We start from the raw sequence: 13,456 nt of genomic DNA, 5'->3' as shown, positions 1-13,456 counted from the left end.
CCAGGATCCAGTAAAGATGTGACAGCCGTCTTTATTCCAGTTTGTACTCTGGACTTCAAGAAAAGCAACAAGTGGCAATTGTTCACTTCCCACAGCATCAAGGAAAGAGCATTTTCTTTTTGCACTTTGAGATGGCAGGCTTTAAGCCTCCTTCTGGTACCTGGGAGACCTTGGAAGTAACAGATGGGGTTTTGGTCAGGCTGGACTTGCTGTCCCACTGTATGTTGCAGTCATTCTTTGGTGGACAAGATTTTTAGACAGCTTTGAGAGTGGGTGACTAGCAAGGCATTTAACATTGGCAGATGAATAGTTGTTCCACACAAAGAGACACGGAAAGTACTTGAGTTTTCAAAGGCAAAAAAAGCCCAGGAAGAGAAGCAGTAATATTATTTGTCAGTATTGCTGGTCATGAAGGGTCAAGGTCTGGAAGGGCTTAAGTCTCTCCCTTGAAGAAAGCCAAAAGTTACCTCCATCATCTTGTTAGAATTTTCATCAAGTATTTTCCGTAGCCTGAACTCCATTTTATCACTCAGGCAGACATGCAAAGTCTTCTGTAAAACAGTTTTGCAACAAGCATTGTTCTGTAGGCTCACAAGCAAAGTGTTCTTTTGACACTGTTATGCCTTGATGTAGTTGCATGATTATACAAGCTTTTTCTACGTAACTCTTCCCAGAAGAGTTTACTGAGAAAGTAAGATCTACCTTCTGGAATGCCAGGATAGAGCATACACTGCAGCATTTCATTTTATGGCATTTTATAGCACGTTGCCTGTGAAAAATAGCACATTAAGGAAACCCTACACCCCCAACTAGGGCGTTAATCTAGCTATGAAGTGAACACAATTGGATGGTGCCTGCTCCACTAATGTACTCTCAAGTTTACTATGAGATACTACTGTGAAAGCAGGTAGTGTAAAAAGCAGTGCACAGCTACCATTTTGAGTGCACAAAAAAAGGAGAAGGAGGGGGCTGAAAGGGAGAAGTCTGGGGATGGTTTCAGCCATGCTGAGGTAAGACAGTCTGGTCAATCTCAACATAACGTAGCTTCTCTCCAAAACCAGCGAGGTCTCTCTTTTAAGCCTCTTTCTGCCCAGGACATGCTCGTAAATGGCAGTAGAGGGGAAGAGCTCAGTAAAGTTCCTAGTTCACATCCGTACAAAATTGCTACAACCCACAGAATAGACTGAATGCCAGCTGCTTCCTTGGGTATTTAACATTACTTACTAATAAAAGGATTAAGTTTAATACATTAGGGGATAATTTAATAGGGGGATAATTACTGGCTTCTCCCAAGAATTGCCAGTCTAGCAGCCTCATGGGCTGTGCTGCTGCACTGGAAGTAGACTCTGGCTTGCAGGAAAGAGTTTTAACGTCTGCGCCCACAGCGACCTCCCGTGGGACCTACAGCCATGGTCTTGGAGACCAGCTGAAGACCACCCGCAGCATCTTGGCTCTCATGCTCATCTGGAACAATATTTCTGCAACCAACTGAGCGTGCTGGGAGGAGGTTTCAGCCTCTCCTAAGGCAGCACCAAGGCAGTCGGATGCCCCCCTCCTCCCAGGACCACATACCCAGCATTGCCCCAGCGTGGCAGCATGTGTCCCACAGGATGGCACCATCCATATCTCCCCTCAAAGCATGATGCCAGTTTCTCTGTGTCCCCAGAGAGCTGCCCTATCCTCTCACCCCACAGGCCAGCACGTTGCTGGGGCACAGACCTTGTGCCAGGCAGCCAAACACCACGGCAGACTCTCACAGGAGGAATAAACAGCCACAACCAGGAAATATTTGAATGTGAGACTGCTATTACCTGCACAAACATCTTCTGCTTGTCTGACGCCATGTTATTTCATGGAAAATATTCCCTTTTGTCTGTTGACTTACGTAGGTAAATAAGACTACCCATCTGTGGTGAAACAAAAACTTAGCAACTTTTAACATTTACTATAAATTCGTTCAAAAGGCTAACGTAACTTTTTCTTGGCCAGCCCCATGTTCACTAGTTGGCCATCTACGTAATTTTCTTCCCATCTCCACTGAGTTTGCAGTCTTTGTGAAAGGACAAATATGTTTCATTTTGGTGGTTTTCATTTTCTGTTCCAAGCAGTACTTCTCTCTGAGCTGGGCACTTTTTTTGCTTTTTTTTTTGCTTTTTTTCTTTTTTTTTCTTTTATCTGCCACTCCTACTTAAATATGGATCTGTGGGAAGTGTGTTGCACTCTTCAGGATAGTTGTTTGATTTTCCTGGCAAAGCCAAGAAACTGTAATTGTTTTTTTCCCCTGGGCTATTGATTCATGAGGATATGCCCCTTATTCTGCAGTTTTCAGCCAGAATTCTTTCATTTTCTTTTCAATTTCCAATAAGTTTCTCTTTATTCCTTTTTTTATTTTTGCCCATTATAGATGCCATTGCTAGCCCACTGAGTTTTCATGGTCCTTTTGAATCAATGTCAAATGGTTTAAATACATTTCCCTTCTGTACTTTCTATAGCACCTTCTTTTTATTCTGCTACATTGCTTTATTATTCACTTTTCTTTTTTTTTTTTTGCCCCATCCTCCTTGTTTCTGAGTCTCCTGCCATTTGCATCCTTTGGCTTTCCTAGTGGTTTTGGTAACTTTTCAAACCTTCCCAATGTTTCTTCAAAACAGAAAACACTTTCAATTTCTTGTGCATATGGGGCCCTGGCAAGGTTCTTCCTGGGACAGGAGTGTCACACATGGTTTGTACCCCATTGAGATGAGAAGTCATTTTTTCCAGCAGGGTAGCTCCTCACTTATTGGAAGTGTTTGGCCACTGAGGTATCTTAACAAGGTCACAGCCTATTATTATTTCTTGTTCCCCACTCCCTGGGACCTGACCCATCCTCTTTGCTGACCCCACTGCAGCCCTAACAGATAGGGATGGACAGGACCCAGGTTTCTACAATGTAATCATTTATATGAACTTATCACAGCCATTCTGAGAAGTTCCAGAGCTATCCCAAGGTAATCCTTGACTGTCTGAGACCTGACTGATCAGCGCCATGCAATTTCTGCAGCCCGCTGCTTTTCCTGAGTCCCCTACAGCCTCTGATTTGGTCTATATTTTTTAAATTTCTCTGTTGCATGTAGTAAAGTTAAAAGACTTAATAAATCTTCTGACAGCTCCTAAAAACACCAACTTAGGCTCTGAACATAGAGGTATTTCATTTACTCATAAGTTTTCTGGCTCCTTTTCCATGCTTTCTTCTACACCCCTTGTTAAACTAAGTTCTTTTAAAATGCCTCAGCTAGAGAAATTCTTGCCTCTCCAGGCTCATACACAGTTTTACATTGGTTGGGATAATTGGCAAGAGTTTTAACACATTCCTTATTTATAACTGCTAACAGTTTGTTAGGACAAATACCTAAAGACTTTTTAAAAATCATTGATCTTTTAAATGTTTTTTTTTATAACGAATAATATCCTGCAAACAGGAGAGCATATTTCAGGCTTATGAAATACTGACCCCAGTATCTTCTTCTCTCGGTTATTTTTTTACTATACTGTGGTGGTGATTTGAAAAGCAATATCCACCACAAGCAATACAGGACTGCAGATATTTCTGCTGGTGGAGCTTCTCCATCTGTCTGTTCATCACTCTCCCAGTAACTTTTGGGTACAAGGGCTGGTTTGCACTGGCAAACGGGTAAAAGAAAAGACATGACTGCTTGGCTCCTCTCACAGCTCTGGGCAAGGCAGGGACCCTGTTGTTCCATACCCTGGGGCATGGTACGGGTTGGGGGTGAGGCAGGGAGATTGTCCTGCGGGTGCTGGGTACACAAGGAGGAGCTGTGGACGGGGACAGGGCAAGAACTGGAAGCACTGCCAGGGTAGGGGCATGGGCATGTGGGGAGGATTTCACAGAGTTACAGGGGGACACCTCTGGGTTATAGGGGACTGCTGAAAATATAGCAGTGGACACCAGCGGGAGGAATAAAGAGATGAGGGTAGCTGTTACTACTGCAGAAAGAGCATGTGGGCGTGTTAGATACAATATATAGGAAACCAGGCTTCGTTATTTCTGCTCTCGCAGAACAACTTTTTAATCTAAACCAGAAAGGAACAGAATAATGGGGTTAGCAAAAGCGAAATCAATAAAAACATGGGTGACTATGGCCTTGGAATCACCAGCTACATCAGAGCGTCATGACTTTCTCCAGAGTTTTTCCTTTATTTTTTTAAAGCTTTCCAAAGCAGTCATGTCTTTTGAAAGCCTAATCAGTTCAGTCTTGGAGCTGCCTGGGGGGCAAAGCTCACATCTGAATACAAGGCTCATACTTTTCTCAAATTAGTGAGTATTTGGATTCAGTCAAGACTGAGATTGAGCTCATCTCTAGAAAATACATCAAACAGCCTGTGGAAAACACAGCTCACACACCTCATATTTTTAAAATGTTCTATCATCTGAGAGTATTAGGTTTTTTCCCCTTTGCACTCTTATACCATATCACTGAGTAGCAGCTGGACAGTGGGTGTCAGTCTCTTCTCCCAAGTAACAAGCGATTGGACAAGAGGAAATGGCCTCAAGTTACGGCAGGGGAGGTTTAGACTGGATATTAGGAAAAATTCTTTACCGAAAGGTTTGCCAAGCATTGGAACAGGCTGCCCAGGGAAGTGGTGGAGTCACCATCTCTGGAGGTATTCAAAAGACGTGTAGATGTGGTGCTTAGGGACATGGTTTAGTGGTGGACTTGGCAGTGCTAGGTTAACAGTTGGACTCGATGATCTTAAAGGTCTTTTCCAGCCTAGACAATTCTATGATTCTATGACAGAAACCACCTAGCTATTAATGTTAACTAAAACATGAACACAGCAGTTCAGTTATGTTTTACATATTTATTGGAGTTTGAAAATCTTATTCATTATGGTTATGTCAAAACAGGAAGCAATTTAGGCTCCATAGGTGAGATTCATCCTATCTAATATCAAAGGAGACTAATAACTAAGTCTAACGCTGCTTCTGTAATCAGTATGGGAAAAAACAGACATGTCTAGGGACAAAACGATCTTAGACCCTTGAGACCAAACATGCCTTGGAGCCATCTCTTCTCTTAGCAGATAACAAAGGGAAGCTAAATGAATACATTAAATTTGAACAACAGACCTTTAGATATCTGACATTTGAAGAGATGAAGCCCTTTTGTTTTAATAAAATTTAGGAATTTATGAAAGGAGATGATAGCTCACAGTAAAGGTATAAGTGAAGGAAATGGTTGAGGAGAGTTAATACACATTTTAAACAATACACAACAGTTCATGGACCTCAAAGCATGCAGACCTCTGGTTAGTACATGCAGCCATTTTGTCATGCCTCTGCACAGTCAGTTACATGAAAAATTTCACCATGAGTTGAAAGGCAAAAGCAGTAAAGCTGTATGCATTCTCTTGGAATTATTGTTTTTCTCTTCCCCTTGCCTCTCTCTTTTCTCTTTTCCTTTTCCTCTTTTTTACTTTTTTCCTTTTCCTTTTCTTCTTTTTCTTCTTTCTTTTTCCTTTTTCCTTTTCTTCTTTTTTCATTTTTCCTTTTTCCTTTCTTACTTTTCTTTTTCTCTTCTTTACTTTGTCTTTTTTCCTTTTTTCTTTTCCCTTTTTTCTTTTTCTTTTTTACTTTTTCTTATTTTTCTTTTTTTTTCTTTTATTTTACTTTTTTCTTTTCTCCTTTTTTTTTTTTCCTTTAAGCGGAACTGAAAGGAGCACCAAATGCACATTCCTCTTAGCATTTCAATGAATTCTGTGGGGGATGAATAGCAAGCGTGTACATAACCACACACATATGTATGTATAAATTTACAAGCTACAATATCCAGACATCATGAGGCTCTGCTAATAATTTTCTCAACCTTGCCCAGACTGTAGCTACATTTATGATCTGGAGATTTATTGATTTTAGTTATTTTATCCCTCCCATAATAGGAAACTACCCTCTGGACCATTGACCTATTCTTGTTATAAATATACTTTAGCTTGCTCTCATCATAACACTATCCCAGGCATCTAAGGTGTTGTTATGAGGTGGTGGTGGTGTTATAAGGAAGGTAACCATAACAGAGTTTTAAAGTAAATCATTTAACTCTTCCAAATGAGTTTTCTTCTGCACCCATTAGCTATTGGCAGAGATTTTGCTCTGCCAAGTGCATCAGGGCCCTGATCCATCACAAGAACTTCTAGGTGTTTTGGTAGCACAAACAATGCATAACAATAATGGAAGTTGCAATTTATAGCAACAATACAAGCAGTACCAGCCTGAACTATGTGCAAATGTGTTGTGCCACTCAACAGCCCATGTCTGAGAAGCTTTGTTAAGGCTGCATGCCCCTCGGACCTCCAGTTTCTAATGGTTTACACAGACAAGGAATTTAGAGCTCATCCTTCACCGTGGCCAACTTGCTCCAGGGTCTGAGATCCTGGAGGTGGCCAGTGCTCTTACTCTTGGTTTGGTTAATAGCATAGCCATGGAGAACATGTAGCAGTTCTTTCCATCTTTGAATGGCATCACCTAAAATACTTGCTGTTTTGTAGGTACAAATAGTATACAAAGACCACAGGTTATTCTGTATTCTCTACCACACTGAATCAAATGATGAAGCTTAAATACCATCCTGCTCACAGTCTTGACAGTGACACCTCGGTGTCTGTGAGGAGCATGGCAACTGTGGTGGTCAAGAATATCGAGAGTCCAGCAGTCACTTAGTTGTCCACATACAATACTGAAGTTCAGTTTTGGAGCAATAAACCATTACAAACACCAAATAATTTTCTGACTAGCCTATGTAAGGCGTGACTTTGGAAGTCTGCTTATTTGCTAGATGTGCTGAGAAGTTGACTGAAGCCCCATGTGTTTGAAGTGGGAAATGTAGCCTTTAGGCCAATTGCATTTTATAGTAAGGGAAGGTAAAGGCCATGGCTAGGAGGGTCAGCGTGACCAGGTCAACACCAGACATGCCTCAGAATCCAGCATGGAGCCTCTGACACAGCTGCAGCTGCTCAAGCATCAGCACCAGTGAGCTACAGGCTACCCAGAGAAAGTATTGAGCTAGGCACTGATATTCTCATTCTACACTGACGTTTCGGCCACCATGTGAGGTATTTTCCTCTTCCCATAACCTGTGTCCCAGTTTTACACAAGTTTTGAGCAACAGCTTTTCAGCCCCATTATAAGAGCACTCACTGTTGATAGATAATTGTGGATTATCTGTGAATATACCTTCATTGTGCTAATGCCTCGTTGCTTTGTCTTTCTAGATCTCCTTTAATTCCCCATAGTGAGGAAGCCGGTCCCACTTATACATGTTGTATTTGTAGTCTCACAGTAGTGCAACTACTTCAGCGCAACGGCACCGCATGTCAGCAATGCATTGTGACAGCAAACAAAGCCAACAATCTGCACCAAACAAGAATTTTTATTAAATTAGCAAACTTCTTTTCCTGGGAGAATAGCAAAAGAGTTTTGTTTCCATCTAACACTGTCTCTTCTGAAGGTGCACATCCCATGGCCATAAAGAACATGGTATTCTTCATTCCTGATTCCGTTAGTCTATACGAATAGGCACATGAACTGGCTTGATCAGGCTATGTCCGTGTAACAGATTACCATTTGTTGGCTGAGCCTGAGCAGTAATTTGTCACCCATCACAAATTCATTGTGGTCAAGCCTGTGCCCCCGTCCCGTAGGTCTCTCAACTAACATCTAAAGATTAAAATTCTGTGCTATCAGACTCCAGACTAGAACAAGATCCAGAAGAAAGGTAAAGTAGCCCTGGGAAATAGGAGGATGGGGCATTCCTGATTTTATTTCTTAGTTGTTTTTTTTTCCCCTCCACATTCAACGAAGTAAGAAGAAAGAAGGTATTCCTAGCAGTCACATTTTGAACATGTAAATAGAGAAGAGTATAACGACTGGAAAGAAAATCCTTGGATGGGTTGGGGGTAGTGTTTTAGAAGTGTATTGACCCAGATTCCAGTCTTGGCTCTGAACGCAAAAGTGCAGTTGAAGGGTGAATTTGATTTCTGCTGTTTGTAGCAGCATGACAGTTTGGAAGTATAAAGAATCGAATCCTTTGAATTTACTGTGATTTCTGTTAACTCTTTGTTCTGTTGAGTGGTATTTATATATCTTCAGAAGTAAATTTAAATCTACCCAGCATCCTGCTGAGCACAAAGCACAGAAAGGCCACTCATCCACCACCTACCAGACTCAAGCCCTGCCAAGGCACTGCACCGCTGCTTCCAAGATGCTTATGAAAAGGCTGTGCAATCATTTAATTTATTTTAGGAGGTGTTAAAATAGCAAAGGTAAAAAAAATATTATCCTTGGCAGCTACACGGAATAGGGCATTATCATCACCCATGGATGGTAATATTCTTGTATTGATTCAGTATATTTGTGGTTTAAAAGTCTAATGAATAGGTCTAGGCCAAATTACCTAGTGTAGTGATATTTGTAGGAAAGGAAAAAACCCACACCTTTGTTTCAGCAGAAGAGAACATCAAGGAACTCAGAGGAGCATTAGAGCAGACTTTGTCATGTTCTTAAGTGTGAAAAGCCAGGGTATAAATACAATTATGTATATGTGGACCTAGTGACTGCATTTCCTACTTGTAAAGTTAGATATACCAATATTTTGGAATTATGTTAGCTTGAAATTTGGAAGATTTAGTCCAAAATGGAAGTTAAGAGAACAAATAACTTCATTAGTTCTTGCCTTAAAAATTTGTCTATACTTGGTGCTATTATTGTTACTTCCAAATTGAGACCTTTGGAATTTCTGTAATGTTGTTAGAACATATCTGAATCTTGAAAGATTGACATTTCAGAATTATTTCATCATCCTTTGGGTCTTGTTTGTATTACTTAGGGAAATAACTTTTGATTGAGCCAATTACAGTATGCTGAATGGTTAAATATATTAAGAGCAGTAACTGAAATTTGACATTCCATTGTTTGCACTCTTCCAAAAACACGAGCCATTTTTACTTGAGAAGTGCAAAGAGGGTTTGAGAATATGCTTTAAAAGAATACTGTCCATTTACATCTGGCCTAAAACAAGCTTATAACAGGCATAATCTGATAAAAAATGTCTCTGGGGGGTTTAAAGGTCCCCCCGCTTCTTTCTAAGATATGCAAAAAAAAAAAAAAGAAATCTGGAAAGAGTTTAAAATAACATATGGGTCCCTTGAATAAAACTTGCCACTGAGTATGTGAAAAAAATCTCCATAATGCAGTAAGCAGGAGAGAAAAAGTATCCATTAATAATTTGAAGATGAATAGGGAATGGCTGGCGCCTCCCGATGGGTACGTTGAGGGATGAAGATGCTGAGCTGTGGCAATTAGGGCTGCATTAAGTGCAATGCAAGAGCATTAAGAGCTGTGCCTTGGTACAGTGGCACCAGGGTGGGAGAGAACGGGGTTCTTGGTGGTCATAGCGTGGGGACCTGGACGTGCTGCATGGTGTCCCCCAAGCTCTGCCTGCTCAGCTTCCCCCACTGCCCTCCCCCAGCTGTGTGTAGGTCTATCTTAAATCTTCCTGTCCTTTCCCCAACCCTCATTTTAACAATAGTTTGGAAATCCTGCCTGAATTTAACCTTTTGGATGCAATACTGCAATACTTTGTTGCCTTGACAAAGGCAAAACCAACAGCGTCCATGTTTCTGAAGGTCCTCTGCAACATGTAGAAGCAATGGAGGAAAAACCATAAAGATTCCCCCCCGCCCCCCGCCTTATTTCCCCTTCCTCACCAGGTATTCTGGACTCAGCAGAATTCTGTACCTTGCTGGCTGCAGAAATGCCAGCAGTCACCATGTTACGGTGAGCCTCCTAAGGGTGTCTGTGGAGCCCTTCATTATTCAAATCTCAACTAGCTTTCTAAAAAAGCAAAGTTTCTAGCTCTTGTGGCTGCAAGGGCAAGCCTGAAAACATGAATCCCTATTTTGGATGCATATGCAAGAGCTTCTTAGTTATTATCCCTTTCCAGCACCATAATTTTTCTTAATCAAATGGTTTGGGGTATTTGATTGGAGGTTGGGGGGGGGGGGGTTTAAACATTAGAGTTGGTAAAATTATTTTATATTTAAGCATACATTCACAGCCTCCCTATAGATGAGACAAAACATGTTGTTCACCCTAGAATCTCCTGAATTTAGCAATTAATTTGGAGTTCAATGCCAAATCAGGAAAGCACTGAAAGATCATGCAATTATCTTGCAGAAGGCACCAACTTACCAGCTTTTCTTGCAAGATTTCTGCCCTCCTGAGCCCATCTGATTGCATCTGAAAACAGTTACTGTTTAGCTAAAGAGCCCCAGGAAAACCAAGGGAAGCTGTACAGCTAGGATTCGGTTTGGCACACATCTCTGCTCTCACAGAGCATCTATTAAAGTTTGACTCTCACTGTAATAATGGACCACGAGTGGCTTTGGATTCAGATCTGAACTGCAGCTCAATGATACACGGCCCCTATGTTATTTAATAAAAACCACTGAAAGGTAAAAGACAGAAAATAAATCATTAGCACGTTTCTACTCCATTTTGTGCACTTTTCAAGCCAGGCTGTAGTTTTTACATCTGCTTTTGTTAACCCAGCAGTTTTCATGCAGTTTTCGCTGCATTGGACCATCTTTTGCTACAATCCAATGCAGCCAAAACTAGAATAGGTGAATAAACAAGTTGTAATTCAAAACTAGGTCACTAGGTGGTATATAACCGGAGATGCAGGGACGTTAGGATAGGCAAATGGTGATTAGCCCAATGTAATCATCTACGCAAGGGCTCCATTTCATTAAAGATGTGTTAGAGCACACATCCATGGCCATCTGTTTCTATTTTGCCAGCCCACTTGATTGGCCATCACAAGCATTCCCATGTGTGCTGAAGCATTGTTGAGCAGAACATCTGGCAACAACCAACACCACCGTTAAAAAAACATGATAACAACAGAGGCATTAAAGCAAATATATGTACAATAATTTCATTGTTGAAACCTCTACCAAGGCAGGCCCATTGTCCAACAAAGTGAACATTGAAAATGCTCCTTTCCTAAATTTTTGCTTTACTGGGCATGCCAGCACTTCAGTAGGAAGACACTTCAGTGGAATGGCTTTTTTTTTTTCCTTGGTCCTGGCTTTTGACATTGCTCAGAAGGCAATCAAAAAAAAATTAAAGTATTTACAAGGGAATGAAAAGCATTAAAGCAAGACTGAACTGTTGACTAATTTTCCTGTATTAAATAGAAAAGAACACATTCATGCCATATGTTGTCAGAACATAGAACAACTGCATTTTAGAAATGGAACTGAAAAATCAAAACATCTGAATCTTTATCTTGGCAAAATAAAGAATAAGTGTTGAAGGAACCTAATGATCTTTTGGGAGTGAGAAAAGTTGCTCTCACTGAAAACGGATGGAAACCCTCCACATTTACACTGATGTAACTCCAAGCAGAATTTGACCAAAGTTTAGTCAGCAAGTAAATAAATTAATCTATTTACAGCTGCTTTTTACCATAGATTTAAACTTAGTGAATAAGCCACCATTTTTCCTATTTACGTATTTGACGATAACTTTTAATGAATTATGAGGCACCTCATGCTGAAAAAAGCACACAGCTTAGAAAACGCAGGATCTTCTCAGATTTCCTATCTTTCTTGATGCCTGTGTCCCTCTATTTTCTTTTCCTTCACATAGTTTAAGCCCTTCCAGACTAGCCAAGCATCTACAAGAAGACGGAAGAAAAGGTGGACAAGAGAGGCGTCTGTCTTTAGAAACTGAGCTATGCTTAACATCCTTAAGCAAACACAGCTGATACGCCTGCAGTTTGTCTGTTTATGCATTTCGGCATTCACTGCAGAAACCAAGCTAATGTGTGTGGATCTGACTTCTTACATCGTAGTGCGTAACAAAAAGCTAAAAAGCAAGATCTATGTGCAAAGGCCTGACATCTCCAAGTCCACTGCACAGGAGCAGAGTAAATAATGCCAAAAAAGTCTTTTCTCGTGAGGCCACCGTAGTATCTTTCAACTAGTTACTTAGAAGTGTAAATCCTTAGGCTGCAGGGGTAAGGACCTGCCTCTATATGCTGCCCAGCTTCATTGGACTATGATGTTTTACTCAAAATTCCTATTATATGGAACTCAAGGAGAAAGATATTTTCTGCTTCTACATATTGCTAAAAAGAAGGAAATGCAAAGTTTCTATGCTCTTTCTTCCGGAGAGTACAAGAATAGCTTGCGTGCTGCCTTTTCGTGCCCTTAGTGCCCAAGGACAGTCCATTTAATTTGCTAATAGCAACGCAGTTTAGGGTGACGCTACCTGCTGGCAGCTAACCATGAGGAGGGCTTAGGGGAAGGAGAAGGGACATGTACCAAGATGCTTTTGCTTATTAACTCTCAGTGCTGGAAGACAGGGAACAGAGTTCCCTTGTATTCGCTGTCAGGGACCGTTACATTAATCACACACGTACACAGTGGCTGGTCGTCTCCTCCCCTAGCAAAATCCTTTCATTCCACACCAGATCAGTGGAAAGGTCAGGCTTTGCCCAGGTGCCAGGTTAAGTTACTCTCTGTCCTCAGATATGCTGGTTGATGTGGCTGGCTGGTTTTTAGAGGATATGTCCAAGCTGGTTTGGGGATCCCTGCCAGGTCTCCACTGGTATAGACTGGCTCACATCCTTGCTGCCACTCTGGGGAAAGAGGACCTTGGCACGAGCCATCCTCTCCTCTGTGTTTTGGCTGCTTCTTGGAGGAGATGGTTTGGTTTGTTCCACAATTGAGTCCCAGAGCAAGCTACCAGTTACGCAGAGGCCCCGGAGTTAAAACACAGTAGGAATGAAGCTGATGGAGCCGTCACACCCGCTTTAGACTACCCCAGCTGCTTGGGCCTGGCCCCTGTTACTACTTTACAACCTCTGGCAGAAGGATTAGGCAGCCTTGTTTTTACTGGCAAGAACGAGATGTGGTTGTACGGGAACATTACTGATGCACGAGAAAGAATGGACGGTTGCACTAAAAATACAGTGGTCACAACATAACTGTTAATAACCTCGGTGAATGCGATCACATTTCCCCTACAACCGCCTCCACTGCCCAAGCATCTGAATCACTCACCTCTTCCCCCAGTGCTGGAGGCACGAGGCGCTGGGATCAACATCCCTCCTTTGCTGAGAACTGCGGTGCACGTGTCTGCCCAGCTGATTACAGGTTGGATCCAGCACTTGAGCAGCCAGGGATATTTGCTTCAGAAACATTAATTTGCTACTGGAGTAAAGGGTTTGCCAAGGTATTTATTCCCAGATCAAACGCACACCAGTTGGAAGCGTTGGGCTCTTTGACCTGTTGCTCTGACTGCAGTGTCCTTCTAGCTCTCCAGGAAAGGTGTAAACGGAGGTAAACACGTGCTCTCCTTCTCCCCCTTTGGCTCCTCTGCGTGGCTGAGGTTCCC

This window comes from Buteo buteo, chromosome 15 (genome assembly GCF_964188355.1).
Source record: "Buteo buteo chromosome 15, bButBut1.hap1.1, whole genome shotgun sequence".
Lineage (NCBI taxonomy): Eukaryota > Metazoa > Chordata > Aves > Accipitriformes > Accipitridae > Buteo > Buteo buteo.
The sequence above is the reverse complement of the archived record's forward strand: the minus strand, read 5'-3'. Positions refer to the sequence as shown.